This window comes from Onychomys torridus, chromosome X, assembly GCF_903995425.1.
Source record: "Onychomys torridus chromosome X, mOncTor1.1, whole genome shotgun sequence".
Taxonomy (NCBI): Eukaryota; Metazoa; Chordata; class Mammalia; order Rodentia; family Cricetidae; genus Onychomys; species Onychomys torridus.
Genome location: NC_050466.1, coordinates 92,124,756 through 92,142,061, shown reverse-complemented (window position 1 = coordinate 92,142,061; position 17,306 = coordinate 92,124,756). Strand labels below are relative to the sequence as shown.

The 17,306-nt window shown below is 42.0% G+C and overlaps 1 long non-coding RNA gene across 1 annotated transcript; it reads left to right on the top strand.

Moving 5' to 3' along the window:
• The first annotated feature begins 5,354 nt into the window (after nt 1-5,354).
• Nucleotides 5,355-9,719, top strand: LOC118574564. The gene is made up of 5 exons (XR_004943737.1): nt 5,355-5,491; nt 6,790-7,001; nt 8,069-8,222; nt 8,396-8,539; nt 9,509-9,719. It is a non-coding gene; the product is annotated as an uncharacterized LOC118574564 (long non-coding RNA).
• The last annotated feature ends 7,587 nt before the right edge of the window (nt 9,720-17,306 follow it).

The window sequence follows — 17,306 nt, the reverse complement described above, 5'->3', positions numbered from 1 at the left end:
TAAGTTTCTACCTTTTGACGGGCTGCTGAGGAGTGGTTAATTGTTTATAACCTCAGCATCTGGATGATTACAATGTAACAATGTCAGCAGTCGAGAGTACTGATTGCTAGTTGGACCTCTGTACTCTCTTTGCATACCATTAGAGATACTGACCAACTAAGCAACCCGATTTGTAATTACAAATGCCTAGAATACTCTGTTCTCATACTCCCTTACTGTAGGGGCTGCTGGTCCATCGAAAATGTCTGGGACTGTTCATGAGCACAGTGACTACGACCAGTGGCTTATTTTGGGACTATTAGTAGGCACAATGGCAGCTCTAGGTGGTTTATTTCCCACTCTGCCATGTTGAACAAATCCCCTCCTTTAGTTTCTCATTGGCATACGAAAGTAAAATCCTGCAGTATGTCTATGCTTTGTACACCCAACAATGACCCAGATTCCCACCCCTTTTGCATTTCCAGTACAAAAAACCCTAATTGGCCACGATCTCATACTTGATACAGTTTTCCCTCTTCCCAGCCCCTTGTCCGTGGACCACTCTTATTATGGATTACTAACTCTCACAATCCAGGTGTTGATTTTGCACCTTTTCCCCAGTTCCGTCCCTCTGTCCCTCTGCCTCTTTGTTGAGTAGTATTGACTGGCCTTCTCTTGACTTAAAGTCAGCAATCCCAGAAGCCATCAGTTACCCACACTTCCTGTGGCTGCAATGCTTCAGTTGCACTCCCTCGGTCCTACCCATCGAACAGAGACACCTCCCCTGCATCGTTCTGCCAATTGTCCAAAGCACCTTGTGTCATTACTGAACACAGTACCGATTGATTGGCTGCCCCGCTTTTCAGCCCATCAGTCCAAGAGTTCCCCACTGCACTGATGTATGTATACACGTTAAATATCAAAAGCAGGCCGAAACTAGGTGGATGAACCTTCACTATTTAGCTTGCATTTCTTAATTACTCCAATTCCAATTGCTGGCACATTCTAGGGCCAGGAACCATTCCATTCCTGCCTACCTTTAGTAATGCTTTACTGTGCAAAAATATTCCAGGCACGTTGCTCGGGGGCTGAATTGCCACCTTTATTTGGGGCTTTCCTTACACAGTATCAAACCGAAAGCTGTCTCCCAGAGAAGGAGGATTAGCCAGCACTTAGTTTACAGCCTTCCTCCAGGAGCCGACTGCCTGCTTAAGAACCTCAAACTTGCTTCGTTTTTGTATGTTGCTACTGTTTAGAGTGCCAACTGCCAGAAAAGTTCTTGATGGTTGATTCCTTAAGAAAGGCATTTGGATGGTAAGGTGGAGTTGACTGTGTGATTCTTAGCTTTTCGGAAGAAAAAAATATCCATTTCTATTATATATCTGATGACCAGCGGTGTCTCTCATTGTCCTGAGGGTGGTGAGTCTGTGGACAGATCATTCTAAAGCTTGCTATTCCAGGACCATCAAAGCAGTTGTAGAATGGAATGCTTAAGACCAGCATGTCTGTTTGGTCTGTACTACCAGTTTAAAAACAAAAATCAACCTTTGTGTGACCTTTAGTATCATTATCTTTTAGGAAAATGACCAAACTCTCTAATCTTTAAATTTGGTCCGACATTGAACACCAGCCCCTACTTATTTTAAAATGGTGGCTGTGAATGGATGAAATGAGAGACGATGTTAAGTTGTCTTTGAAAATTCTAGGTCATCACATTTGATTAATTAACTATTATCTGCCATTAAATTCTGGCAATAATTTGAAGTAGCTTTTAAAAAAAAAACACTCTAAAGTGGGAACTTTAAAATGATGGAGCCTGTTTCCCCACTTACATGTTATATAACATGTAGGCCAAGATCTGATGATTCTGAGAGTATACTTCAAAGAGAGATCTGCCGTTTTGCGGCCGTCGAATATTTAAGCTTTTTGGTTTTTGATTTTTAATTATTGTGTGTGTGTGTGTGTGTGTGTGTGTGTGTGTGTGTGTGTGTGCCGCGCGCGCGCTCACATGTGCATTCGAATATCTGTACATGCATTCACATAGTAACCAGAGAGCAGTGGGAACTAGTTTTTCTATCTTGTGGGTCTTGGAGCTCAAACTCAGATCATCAGGTTTGAAAGCAAGTGCCTCTACCCTCTGAGCCGTCTTGCCAAGCCGTTGCTGAGTTTTTATTTAATGTGACATTGCTGATGAAAACAGTCACCACAACAGCAATTCTTCAAAGTTATTTTAAAAAAAAGATTATTTTCCTGAGAAGGATGTCAAGAAATCCACCCAGTTCGGGATCCAGATTGAAGTTCGGCTCTTCAGACAGCTGCAGTAATAGACTCTAGCTGTTTCAGAGCACAGTAAGTACTACTTTTTAGCCACTAAGCAGTCTTTCCCCTTGGACTTTCTCTCTTACGTGCCACCCACCGAAAAGTCACAGTGACTAAGTTGCTAGCTTGTCTCAACTTGTGCACGATGCATACGCATGCCAATGAAATTGTACAGTTTATATTGTGTACCCAGTCCTATGCCAGGGTACACGGAAGTGAGAAGCCTAATTCCTTCCCCGAAACACTTGTGTTATTGAAGATTGAATGTAATATAAACACACCTGAAACCATTTTAGGAAATGATGGCCAAGTATTGTCTCATGTGAATTATAAGTACTTTAGGAAGCCTACTGGGGTTGGAAGGTCATGACTTCTTAAAGAAGAAAGTGATTACTTTGCACCCTTGATCCAGGCTTGAATGCCACTTGTTTCTACCTCTTGGAGGCATGGAAAGATATTAAAGAGTAAATGACCCAGCCATTATATTTGGCTAGATGCCAGTGATGGCAAGGGATACTCACTGAGTCCCAGAAGCTTGAGTTTGGGAATTAAATTTAGGAATTGGGCGTATAAATTTGATAATTTGGCTCGTTCAGCCATTTTCTACTGCATTTCTGTCCCAGATGACAATGGGTCATACAGATCGGAGGTAACTTTAGTCGAAGTTGTTTTCCCAAAAGGGCTGTGGAGAAGAATATGGTTCATGAGCAAACCTTACTGAGCTCTGCCACCTTACTGAGCTCTGCCACCTTACTGAGCTCTGCCACCTTACTGAGCTCTGCCGTATAGGCTGTAGTTATGCACCCTTTTCCTCCCAACATTTTTCTTTCTCTTTTTGAAATTCATTCATTCAGGGGGCTGGAGAGATGGCTCTGGGACAAGAGCATTGGAACACTGTATACATAATACATTAATCTTAAAAAATTATTCATTCATCATTAATTAATTAAATTTTTTTTGTTTTGTTTTTTTTGTTTTGTTTTTGAGACAGGGTTTCTCCATGTAGCCTTGGTTGTTCTGGAGCTCTGTAGATCCACCTGCCTCCACTGCCCGAGCCTGCCTCTGCCCTCATTTGGAAGGCTGCCTACAAGGCAGAGCGCTGTCTTGGATACAAGGGTAGGCTGCCCCGCGCTGCCTTTTTTTTTTTTTTTTTTTTTTTTTAATTTTTATTCCCGAGACAGGGTTTCTCTGTGCAGCTTTGCGCCTTTCCCAGATCTCAGAGCTCCGCCTGCCTCTGCCTCAGAGTGCTGGGATTAAAGGCGTGCGCCGCCACCGCGGGGCGCCTTTGTAGCGCTGCGCTGCCTTTGTAGTGCTGGGATTAAAGGCTTACCGTCAATTTTACCCCCTCCTCATGTTTGTCAACAGTACTTGAAGTTAAAAGAAACTAACACTTATTCCTGCTGTTAGGACAAGGCCCAGCTGAAAAAACATCCTGGCCTTTTTTGCATTTGTGTTCTTCTGCCCCAGGGCATGCAAATGATTTTCCCACCTTCCTAGTGTTTCCCATCCTCTGGCTGACTAGGGGATAAGACAGTGTGGTATTGAATCCCGTGGGAAACAAGTACCATGGCATTGTTTTTCAAATAAGTTCAAGTAATGCTTTAGAATGAACCATCTTTTCAAGGGAGATCCTAAAGAATGTGGTTAGAGCACTGACTCTAAAAACAACAAAAAAAAAAACCAGCTGAAGCTAGATCGCTGTCTGAACCTAGCGTCCCTGGCCACGCCTACACCCAGGCTTGCTTAGGCTCCCAGAGCTTGCAGCCTGCCCCCTATGGACTGAAGTAGAGGTTAGAATTCCAAAGTGTCCAGACAATAGCTGCTGCTGCTATTCACAATCAAAACCACCGTTACCAATGGCCAGTGCCCTATTCAAAAGAGAGATCAGGTTGTGTGAGCAGGCAGCTCATTGATCAGGGCCAATTCCTTCAAAGCAACCTGGTACTATAGGACCCCAATGGCACCATAAGGCACCCACAACTTCTTCATTCAGTAGGACATGTATCTAGAGAATGAGTTTGTCTCTGGTAGAGATGTCCATCAGGAAGTGCAACGCCACAAAACTAAGGACCTGGAGGCCATATTTGGTAGAAAGTAGAAAGAGTCCCACCAAATTGTCCCCTGATCTAACACTCACTATCAGCAAACATGGAATGGCAAGCCAGCCAGCCAGCCACTGTGTTCAGGCTGCCTGGTCTACATTAAGAATGAGCTTTTTCCCAAGCTGTCCAAGGGCCTGTTTCGGACTTCCAGGAATTTGTAAACAAAGATCCCAGTAGATCAGAAGATATGCTTATGGACCATATCTTCATTAAGGGGTAGGAAGTGGAAGCAGTGGATTCTGCCAGCTGATTGTATAAAACCCTGTGGCAGAAGCAGACCAGGCCTCTGCACGTGCACTGCCCTATAATCTAGCCACTGCCCAGCTTGCCTAGTCTAGTGAGCATGTGCTCTGTCTGTCCCTTGCCCTTAAAGGTCCACCGGCTCACTCCTAGGAAGATGGCTATATTGGTATACTTTATCAGGGAACTTTACTTAACTTTAAACAAAACGTAATGAGAAAGCCCATTAAAAAGCAAAAACAAAAAAGGAAAAGAAATAAAAAGGGTCTTTGAAATGCAAACATGTTTTTCAATTTCAAAGACTTTTCTCTTCACAACTCTTAGAACGTGGGAATTCATGAGAACATACCTACAACTCCCGAGTTCTTACCATCCCGATTCAAAAAACACTAGTTTGTGCATATGAATATTGTATTGCTATGAATCAAACTATCTTTTGGTATCAGGGTATAACTATCATTGGAATTTGCTTTCCAGGGATGAATTTGGAGTTGATTTTGTGCCCCGACTGAAGAAGGACGGCCTGATTTAGAGGGATGAATTCCAGACAGCATCCAGAGGCGAGTACTGAGCCGGAGTTGATAACTTGGTTGATTGTGATACTCTCTGCCTTTGAAGGGTCTAATTCCTAGGCGTTTTGTTGTTTTCTTTTTCCATTCGGGGTTTTCTCAACAGTTTTTGTCATCTAATGAAAGCCTCGTCTTTCTTCACAGGGACAACCCCAGCATGACCCTAGGACTGCCAGCAGCTGATACATACGGGCTTCATTCAAATTCAGATCTTTCCCTTTGAGACTCCCGACAAGCCTAGCTAATCTGAGCAAATAACTTGCAGGCCACATGGAGACAAAGGTACTTTGGAGAGTTCCTATTCTTGGGTTTCTGTCTGGTTTTAAGACCTTTCTTGTAAAAGCAGAACCAGCAATTCTGACACCATTTTCTCCTTGCATATGAAGGCACATTTTCAACCTCTACCATGTACTCGGTGTGTTGCCGTTATGCCGAGATGGGCCCCACTGAGGTGGTTAGGGTAGTGAGCACATATGATCTCCATTTCATCAGAGAATGAGAGAGGCAAATCAATACAGCACAGTCCTCTCATGCATAGTCAGTTAGCCAATGAAGACCCTTGCCTTGAAATCATTCCCACCATTCTAAGACAAAATGGAATCTGTAACAGTCGTTTGGAAATGCCTAAAAGATAGAGCACCAGAAGATAGAGCACCAGAAGATAGAGCACCAGAAGAATGGCGCCCTGTGAAGGCTAATTCCTAGCCCTTCGGATTTGAGTAGATGTAGCTGTTCACAAATGACTTTTTAAAAAGATTTATTTATTATGTGTACAGTGTTCTGTCTGCACGTGTCTCTGCACACCAGAAGAGGGCACCACATCTCATTACAGATGGTTGTGAGCCACCATGTGGCTGCTGGGAATTGAACTCAGGACCTCTGCAAGAGCAGCCAGTGCTCTTAACCTCTGAGCCATCCCTCCAGCCCACAAATGACATTTTCTAGGCCTGTCACAATTCTGGTTCTCTGAATATCCTTGAACTCTGGAGGTGCAATGCTACACCAGTTGCTAGAGATGCACCACAAGGATTGAGCAAAACACAATTCTATTCATTTCGGTGGTGTGCCAGCACAGTATTACTTAAAGCACAAATTAAAAGAGGGAAATGCCCCACAACCAGGTGACAGGCACTTTGATGAATGTGGATTGCTCAGTTTTAAAAGAACACTTCTCAGAGAATTCTTATAGAACTCAGGGGATCTGGATGGAGTGTTTTCTAAGTGCCTTCATAGCCTACTTGGTTGACAAAGCTTGGCTCCTCCTTCCACTGCTTTCAACTCTAATTTTGTTAACCCCTTTATCCCCGGTGTATTTGATGATGAATGTACAAGGGCTTAAATAACCTATAATCTAAAGGGTTACTCATGGGTAGACAATAGAGAATTAAGTCAAAAAGGAGCTCAGATGGGACAATTCTCACCTCCCTAAGTCAATACCATAAAGATCTATAAATCTGTAAGGGTCTACCCTCCGAGCCATACCACCAACCACCACCAACGAAAAGTCTACATGATTATCACAAGTGCTGGATACTACACAGTGATTTCAAGAATTGGTTTTTCTTTTGCCTCTTTTCCAGATCTTCCCCCAGAAGCATGGGCTTGTTGCTTTGCAGTGCTGGTGACCTATTCCCTTTGAAGATCCCTAGGTTGAGATGGGGCATGAGGATCCTCCAGGGGAATAGCTCACCACCACTGGGCAACAGCCCTAGCCCAAGGGGTTTTAGTGAGACACTTTGCTGAACCCAGCAAGGAAGATAGAGTCAAAGACAGCCACCCTACATCAAAATAGGTAGGTTTTCTGGGACAGTGTAATAGATAGTTTTATTTTTATTTTTTGTAATAGATAATTTTAATGTGATCTTGTTTTCCACTGTAGTCCGCCTTTTGAGTTTTGTTTTGCTTAATTAATTTATTTTTTTGATGTATGAGTGCTCTGTCTGCATGTACATGTACTTGCCACAAGAGGGCGCCAGATCTCATTACAGATGGTCGTGAGCCACCATGTGGTTGCTGGGAATTGAACTCGGGTCCTCTGGAAGAGCAGCCAGTGCTCTTAACCTCTGAGCTATCTCTCCAGCCCCTGTAGTCAGCCTTTTACTTGAGTTATGCTTTGTTCCGTTTTTAATTTATTTTTTTTTAATGTATGAGTGCTCAGTCTGCATGTACACTTACATGCCACTAGAGGGCATCAGATCCCATTATTATAAGTGGGTATGCGCCACTATGTGGTTGCTGGGAATTGAACCCTAACCCTGACTATGACAAATAATTTTAATTTTCATCTTGTTTTCCATAGTAGTCAGCCTTTCTAAAATGTATTTTTAATAAGCTTTATTCTTATTTAATGTACGTTGGTGTTTTGCCTGCATGAATGTCTGTGTGAGGATGTCAGATCTTGGGACAGTAGTTAGCTGCTATGTAGGGACTGGGAATTGAACTCGGGTCCTCTGGAAGAGCAGCCAGTGCTCTTAACCACTGAGCCATCTCTCCAGCCCCTGTAGTCAGCCTTTTACTTGAGTTATGCTTTGTTCTGTTTTTAATTAATTTTTTTTTGATGTATGAGTGCTGTCTGCATGTACACTTACATACCACAAGAGGGCGTCAGATCCTACTATATAGATGGTTGTGAGCCACCATGTCCTTGCTGGAGCAGCCAGTGCTCTTAACCACTGGGTCATCTCTCCAGCCTCATACTTGAGTTCTATTTATCATTCTCCTGTGTCTGTTTTGATAAGAACAGCTTCCTGACTAGCAGGGAAGCATCTTGGTGTGAGGCTGTGGAAGTGACTGGAGCACAGACCTGCACAGTGTAATAGAGAACTGAACCTAAACTGCGCACATGGTTCTTTCTTCTAGGAGAAAAGCTGCCACAGTAGTGGTACTGACTTCACGAGCAAGTCATTCTGTTTCATCTAGTTCTCAAAGCCTCCCTGGGAGCTCTGTAGGAGAACGTTACCAGCTGTTTACACATCTCAAGATTCATTGTGCTACCGGCCCAATAGGATATACAGTGAGTAGCTTATCTTTTTATACTAATAGTAATGGTGATGAATGCCTCTAACTACAAATAGAAACCTGGCTGAAAATGACACAGAAGTATGTATTATCCGGCAGAATTTAAAGAACCAGGACCCTCTAGAACTTCTTTCCTGACATTCACACAGCTTCTTTTGTTCTTTGTAGCTCCATCTACTAAATCATCATCCTTCCTCAAAGCAGCACAGAAAGCTGGATCTTCAGTGGGATCACAAAATGTGAACACACGAAAGGAAGTCAGTTTTATGACCCACGGATCAACATGGCTGCATCTTAAAACCACAGAATGAAGTAAGTTGCCCTCATTGCAGTCCTTGGAGGATTTGCATTTGCTGGAAGGTGGTGCTGGGTGGAGTGTGGTGGTCTAACGTGATGATGTGAAATAGGGCCAAATACACAGTGGAAGCTCTCAGGCTTCCACATTGTCAACTGGGTTCACAGCAGTAACTCAAACTATAGTCTGCTCACCAGTGGCTTCACAGAGGGATAGATAGAGCCTTTCGTTGTCTTGTGAGCTGGTGCTCTGCCATTCTTAGAGGCTTAAATGTTGGAGAGCCGTAAATAGTTTGCTTTCTTCTGAAAGGATTCGTTTTTTCTGCTTCATCTGTGAGAATTAACCAGTTAGGTTTCAAGATTCAGTGCAAAAAGAAACCTAAATCCTGAAGCAGCCATTATAACTGTGAAGGATGTAAAAACCAAGCCTGTTTTCTTACATAGATGGGAAAAATGAAGCTGCCGATTAAAATATGCAGCCACCTGTGGCATTTGGCATTTATGGAAATTAGTAAATCCATGGAACAGAATCCTAAGAAGTGTTGATTCTGTGTTTAAATTTGCTACTCCTTAGTTGTACGACTTTTGCCAATGTTGTTTCTCATAAGACTTGGCTATTTGTGAAGGTCAAGTGAAATTATGAATGGAAAGTGCTTAATATAGTGCCTGGCAAGTAAAACGCATCCCCTGGACTTGCATAATAAAGTCAATTGGTACTACGTTTGTTAAGTGAGTGCAAACCATTGGTGGTGAGCAGAGGTAACATGCTTCTTTGATTCCATGTGAAGGAATCCTTATGCTAAAAATGTATGCATACAAGCAGAAGAGCATCTGCCCTAGCACAGTAAGCGGTTGTGATGGACTAGAGGGTATAGGTAGTACTGGTACACGAGTCACTTCTGGTACTAATGGCTCTTCCCCCCCCTTCCCTGTCTCATGTTTTTCTTACCCTCTTCTTGTTGGGCTTTGCTTGCTTTCAATTGTAAGTGTGTATTGTGTTGTGTGTCTTCATTGTTTTATGCATCTATTTCTTCCTTGCTTTGTGTGTCTAATTCTTCTTCAGTGTATCTGTTTGTTCCTTGCTTTGTGTGTCTAATTTTTCTTTCATGTATATCTATTTCTTCCTTGCTTTGTGTGTCTAATTCTTCTTAGATGTTTCTATTTCTTCCTTGCTTATACATCTTCCTTCCTTCCTCTTCCTTGCCTTGTATGTCTTCCTTCCTCTTCCTTGCCTTGTATGTCTTCCTTCCTCTTCCTTGCCTTGTATGTCTTCCTTCCTCTTCCTTGCCTTGTATGTCTTCCTTCCTCTTATTTGCCTTGTATGTCTTCCTTCCTCTTGTTTGCCTTGTATGTCTTCCTTCCTTGCTTTGTATGTCTTCCTTCCTCTTCCTTGCCTTGTATGTCTTCCTTCCTCTTATTTGCCTTGTATGTCTTCCTTCCTCTTATTTGCCTTGTATGTCTTCCTTCCTCTTATTTGCCTTGTATGTCTTCCTTCCTCTTCCTTGCCTTGTATGTCTTCCTTCCTCTTCCTTGCCTTGTATGTCTTCCTTCCTTGCCTTGTATGTCTTCCTTCCTCTTATTTGCCTTGTATGTCTTCCTTCCTCGCTTTGTATGTCTTCCTTCCTCTTCCTTGCCTTGTATGTCTTCCTTCCTCTTATTTGCCTTGTATGTCTTCCTTCCTCTTCCTTGCCTTGTATGTCTTCCTTCCTTGCCTTGTATGTCTTCCTTCCTCTTCCTTGCCTTGTATGTCTTCCTTCCTCTTCCTTGCCTTGTATGTCTTCCTTCCTCTTATTTGCCTTGTATGTCTTCCTTCCTCGCTTTGTATGTCTTCCTTCCTCTTCCTTGCCTTGTATGTCTTCTTTCCTCTTATTTGCCTTGTATGTCTTCCTTCCTCTTATTTGCCTTGTATGTCTTCCTTCCTTGCTTTGTATGTCTTCCTTCCTCTTCCTTGCCTTGTATGTCTTCCTTCCTCTTCCTTGCCTTGTATGTCTTCCTTCCTCTTATTTGCCTTGTATGTCTTCCTTCCTCGCTTTGTATGTCTTCCTTCCTCTTCCTTGCCTTGTATGTCTTCTTTCCTCTTATTTGCCTTGTATGTCTTCCTTCCTCTTATTTGCCTTGTATGTCTTCCTTCCTTGCTTTGTATGTCTTCCTTCCTCTTCCTTGCCTTGTATGTCTTCCTTCCTCTTATTTGCCTTGTATGTCTTCCTTCCTCGCTTTGTATGTCTTCCTTCCTCTTCCTTGCCTTGTATGTCTTCCTTCCTCTTATTTGCCTTGTATGTCTTCCTTCCTCTTCCTTGCCTTGTATGTCTTCCTTCCTCTTCCTTGCCTTGTATGTCTTCTTTCCTCTTATTTGCCTTGTATGTCTTCCTTCCTCTTATTTGCCTTGTATGTCTTCCTTCCTTGCTTTGTATGTCTTCCTTCCTCTTCCTTGCCTTGTATGTCTTCCTTCCTCTTATTTGCCTTGTATGTCTTCCTTCCTCTTATTTGCCTTGTATGTCTTCCTTCCTCGCTTTGTATGTCTTCCTTCCTCTTCCTTGCCTTGTATGTCTTCTTTCCTCTTATTTGCCTTGTATGTCTTCCTTCCTCTTCCTTGCCTTGTATGTCTTCCTTCCTCTTCCTTGCCTTGTATGTCTTCCTTCCTTGCCTTGTATGTCTTCCTTCCTCTTATTTGCCTTGTATGTCTTCCTTCCTCTTCCTTGCCTTGTATGTCTTCCTTCCTCTTCCTTGCCTTGTATGTCTTCCTTCCTTGCTTTGTACGTCTTTCTTCCTTGCTTGTTGTCTATGTCTTTCTCAAATGTCTTTTCATCCTTCTGTGTCTATGGTGTGTCCTCAAGTGTCTCTTTCTCCTCCTCTGTCTATGGTGTGTCTTCCGTAGTCCCATGTTTCTCAGCTCCTTTCTTCCTTGTAGAGCTTTGCGAGCTCTGTCTGGTTTTCTCCTCTGGCGCCTGTGTGATCTGTGTCTCATCTTGGTCTGTTTTTTCTCTCTGCTTGCTAAGAAATCTCTTAGCTCCTCTTTCATTCTTTCTGCATTCTATGACTCCCCTTTGGGTCCCACGTTGCACACATTTCCTCTGCTTTCTTTGTGCTCACCTCACTTGTTTTTGTCTGTGTGATCTGTTTGTCAGCCCTTTGACTCAACATTTCCCATTTTTTTTTTTCTGCTGTTTCAGTCCTTAGCACATGCTTCTCTTTGTTACACCTCCTTTCTGCCTTGGGCTTTTTTTTTCTCTTTTCCGTCTTTGTAGCTGTGTCTTTGCTGTTTGTGAGTTCTGATCTCAGCATTACTCCGTTGTGCTGTGCTTGCTTATGCTTCTTTCTTTCTCCTCTGCTTTCCCCTCTTTCTACTCACTTGGAGCATTTCAGTCTCTTTACGAGTCGGTGTCTCTCTCTATTACTCTAATGTACTCCTCTCTTGGATATTTCTTTGTGCATGTGTGTGTGCGTGATGTGTGATAGAGGGTCTTCCTAGCCCCTTCTAGGTGCAGAGTGTCACCTCATGCCAGACCGCCCTGTGAAATAATCCAAGACAAACACAGCACTCCAGACAGGACTGAAGTGGATCTGAAATGAACATATGTAAAGGCCCAAAGTGGAAGACAGATGTTTTGTGACTTGAGATTTAAGGACCAAGATACACAGAAGGCTTATCTGAACTGGCTGGAAGGTTCATGTCTTAAGCTGGATGGACAGAATGCTGACAACCCAAAGGAGAGGAGCTGTTTCTTCTACAGGACCCATGTGAAGTCTAAGAACTGAGACCTGCGTCATAAGACACAACACCTGAGCTAAGTCCAAGCCTAAGAACTAAGGACTCAAGCCTATGTGGACATAGAGATATGTGGTCTAAGAGATAAAGGGTAGAAGTTGCAGGCCTATAGCCTAAAACTCTGGAGGGACAGAATCCTAAGGGGAAGCTGAAGATGAGACCCTCCCACTAACGTTCAAACTGTTAAATCCCCTTCTCCTGGACTATTTCAGCACTCTCTTCTATTTCTTAGATTTCCATTTGAGCCAGCTTTGCTTGAGATGTACTTTCCAATGTTGTCCTTTACCCTAAAGGAACAAGCTTTTAGATTGACAGTATTGTGCAGGGGTCGGTCTTTAATCCGTTTTAAAGCTGATTTTAGACATTTTGTTAAATGTTTGTTTTAAAACTGCCATTTCTCTTCACATCTGCTCCACTTGAGAGAGAGAACAAAATCCAGCCAGTGGGATCTAGTCTGACTTTTGCCTTCCCCTAGGAGCAAGCATCCATCCATACAGATACTGTACTCCCATCCTCCCTAACTCAGAAGCCCTAGTCTATGAGCAAGGGAAGCCTCAGACTATTGGGGAAAACAGTATCAGGCTATCTAGAGGAATTCTGAAGACATGCTCCAGACCACTGAGAAGATTTAGATAAGCAATATGCAGATGTGCCAACCTCTGAGGAGCCCCAGCCAGCATCACCTTCCTTCTTTGGGCTTAGGTGAGCAGGGTATGGAATTTCTAATAATGGTAACAGTGACTAGGTTTGGGACAGGCAGACTGAGGTCTGAACTCCCTGCTCATTGTAGCGGCCAAGTAGTAATTTGGTGCATTTCACTAAAACTACTCCCGGTTTAGCACCCTCCTTTGGAGTTAATGAGGAGAGAATTTGGGACTGACAAGTAGGCTCCATGGTTCTCGTGCCCCCTTTTCCCCCTTTAAGAGGGAACTTGACTGCAATGACTGATACAACACAGGAGAAAAAAGGAACATGCCCATAGCACACTGGCAACCACACATAGTCAATAGTGGGAAATGTACTTGAGTTTTTCTTGTAAAAACTCAGACTGTAAATACCTGAGGCTTTGTTGGGCTGGTGGTCTCAGTTGTATATTCTTTTACAAAGGGAAAAAAAAAAAAAACCTTTTCAGAAGGTAAGAATCCCTCATTGGCCTATTGCCTGGACTGGACCAAGCCCTGATATAAATGCCAGAGAATGTCTGAATAACAGTAACTTCCTTCTCTATATCCATCTTTGTGCTGAGTACTTAATTGTGGTCACTTCCGGGTAACAGGAAGATGTATAAATACACTTTGTAAACCATAAAGCACACTAAGACTTCTAAGTTAGTGTTGAATGAATGTGTATTACTTAGCAAATGCATTCTACTGGTCTATGTGCTATGGATACAAAGACTGCTGTAGGAATAACAAGTAAAAACATGCTTTGTAAGAAATATATAAACATAATATGGCTTGAATGAAAAATAATCCATATACTTAAGGCCAATGTGTTTTGACTGCTTTGGTGATTTTCAGTAAAATACATTATATCAGGCAGCAGAAAAGAAAACACATGGAAACCAATTTTAAACTACAAAATATGCCAAAAATAATGTGATTATCTTATTGTGATCACCTTATAATTTGCAAAATACCATGCTCAACACCAGGGCTAACAAAGGGGGACATTTTAGCACAGAACTAAAATTTAAGAAAGAATATAGTAAAGTGCTTTGTAAACTAAAGCACTATACAGCTACCAGTAGTCCATGTCCATGAATGAGTGAAAACTATCTACCTCCTACGTTGTCAGGTATTGTGCACTAGGTCCATGAAATACAAGATCGGCTGAGCGTAATGCTAATGTGTATGTTGGCATTTTAAAAAAGATTTATTTATTTATTATGCACAGTGTTCTGCCTGCACATATCCCTGCAGGCCAGAAGAGGGCACCAGAATCTCATTACAAAGAGATGGTTGTGAGCCACCATGTGGTTGCTGGGAAATGAACTCAGGGCCTCTGGAAGAGCAGCCAGTGCTCTTAACCTCTGAGCCATCTCTCCAGCCCCTATATTGGCATTTTATGAATCTTTGGGGCACCATATAAATGCACCAATTCATTTTCTTATTTGGTGCCAATTTCTAGGCTTTTAAAATTCTGTCACACTTATTATACTGTGCAAAAAAAGCAAATAAATAACTTGAACACTGTGAACATGAGGCATTCAGTATCAATGAATGCAAGACTGAAAGGCAATTATTTATTACAAACAGTGCCCTTGTTAGGCACTGATATGCAAAGACAGCATCCTTAGTGCCTTGTGTATCTAAATAAATTATGTGCAAGTTTAATTTATAATTTGTAAGTGCCATACATGCCCAGTAGTCAAATATTTGCTTTTATCCCAAGACACTGGGAATACAAAAATTCATTGGCATTATTACCCACAACAGAGATTTCTGTGGAACTTTATGAATCTGAAGTTCTTGAGTAATTCTGCGATGAAATATGAATGTTTACATTCTATACTATTTATTTACAAGGAATGAGATAATGCTTAATTTAATCAGTCAAGACTTTAGTGACGAGGCAAGCTAATTACAAGAACATTTGTCCACGTAACAGGAAAATGTTATGGTCGTGTGTGCTTTCTTAGCTAAAACGCACTACAGAAGTATAAGACATTACATATTTTCTATAGAAATAAAACCGCCTATAAAATAGGCACTGTCTCTACAAAATTCTCATTGTATTTCTCAATGACAAGAATGGTATAAATAGTTAACAAGCTGGGTGTGGTAGCATATGCTCTGAGTTCAGGCAGCTGAAGCAGCGGGACCACTTGAGCCCAGACATTTGAGGCTGGCCTTGGAACACAGTGAGATAAATTTCAGGAAACAAAGCAGTTAAATGCCTGCTGAGTGAATATAACAATATTGATTGTTTATATATGGGATAGTCTCTCTTATGGGCACTGGAGAGATACACAGACTTACAATTCATTGTGCCCAAAGCTGAGAGTAATGTTAATGTGTATGTTGGCATTTAAAAGAAAAAAAGATTTATTTATTTATTATGTACACAGTGTTCTGCCTGCACATATCCCTGCAGGCCAGAAGAGGGCACCAGAATCTCATTACAAAGAGATGGTTGTGAGCCACCATGTGGTTGCTGGGAAATGAACTCAGGGCCTCTGGAAGAGCAGCCAGTGCTCTTAACCTCTGAGCCATCTCTCCAGCCCCTATATTGGCATTTTATGAATCTTTGGGGCACCATATAAATGCACCAATTCATTTTCTTATTTGGTGCCAATTTCTAGGCTTTTAAAATTCTGTCACACTTATTATACTGTGCAAAAAAAGCAAATAAATAACTTGAACACTGTGAACATGAGGCATTCAGTATCAATGAATGCAAGACTGGATGGCAATTATTTATTACAAACAGTGCCCTTGTTAGGCACTGATATGCAAAGACAGCATCCTTAGTGCCTTGTGTATCTAAATAAATTATGTGCAAGTTTAATTTATAATTTGTAAGTGCCATACATGCCCAGTAGTCAATTATTTGTTTTTATCCCAAGACACTGGGAATACAAAAATTCATTGGCATTATTATTACCCACAACAGAAATTTATGTGGAACTTTATAAAGTCTGCAGTTCTATAAAGCCAGGACATAACTGTTGGCTTCATCTGTGGACAGTGATAACTTTCTGAGTTTCATCATGGTTAAAACTTATTCAGAATGCTTATCACCTAGTATATGCATTTTACTGTGCTACGTGCTGTGCAAACAAAGATTGCATTCTCTCATGAAGTACTCACAGGACATGTGAGATCTAGACCACAACAATACTTAATTTCAGTGATGAAATGAAAAAATGGATTTGTATAAGGCAGTGTGCTAAATGTTGAGCTAAGTGGACTATCCTGTCTAGAAGGATACTTTCCTGCTGGTTTGATTGAAGAGATGGAGAGAAAAAAAAAGTTTTCTTTGCTTTTTCCATCCAGTTTCTTAAATGTTGAATACTGTTGCTGGAGACGAATTACACCTACTCGGCCAGTAAAGGTGTGAAAAGAAAGGGCCAGAGTCAGGTAGTTCCTCAGAGCATGGATATCAGGGAACAGAAGGGCAGGAAGGGGCCAGAGCATCAGATGCTACATACTTGATGTGGTCCAGAACCTCCCAAAACCTCATGAATGGCTGAGGACCAAGGACCCACACAGCATGAGCTCTGGAGGTCACTTAACATTCAAACTGTAATATGTAATAAAACATTGTTTATATAGAATGTGCTAATCTAGGTCCTAAAGCTAAAATGTAAGGCGGACCTAGTGTAAAGGGCAGCACAGATCACCAATCATAGCTGAAGCGGAGACACCAAGACATGGCCTCATTGTACAGCCCAGGCTGGTTCTAGTTGGTGCATTTCCTGTCACAGCCTCTCAAGTGCTGAGATTACAGATGTGTGTGGCCATGCCCAGCCTGCAGAATATATCTGATTACTGAGTAAATATTATTTTAGTGGCTGTTTGCTTGATGGTGTTATGCTTGAAGAATTAGTTAAATAGGTCTGGTCTAGAACACCCACTGACTTGACCTAGAGATTTTGAAAAGCAAACGAAGGCCAAGATTCAACATAAAATGGAGACGTCCCTAACTAAGGAAGCTCCAAAGGTCATTTGCTCATTGGCCTAGTTTAAAGCCCCAGGATAAGGGGACTTCAAGTCTGTCCTTTAATTCATTAGTTACACATTCTCCTTCTTACACTTGAAGTGTTTCAAAGGAGAATCAAGATGAACCAGTGATTCCAAAGGTACTCATTTGTTCGTTGCCTGGCTCAGAGTCAAGGAGACGACAAGAGAAAATACTTCCACACTCATCATACTTAGTAAGATCTTCAGTGTGAATAAAGTGCAATCCTGAGTACTGAAAAGAACGAAGACACTTAAAGGACAGAACCCAAAGTGTACTTTGTCTCCGTAGCTTATGGGACAGCAGTAACACATGAGATTACAGCTCTAACTACCT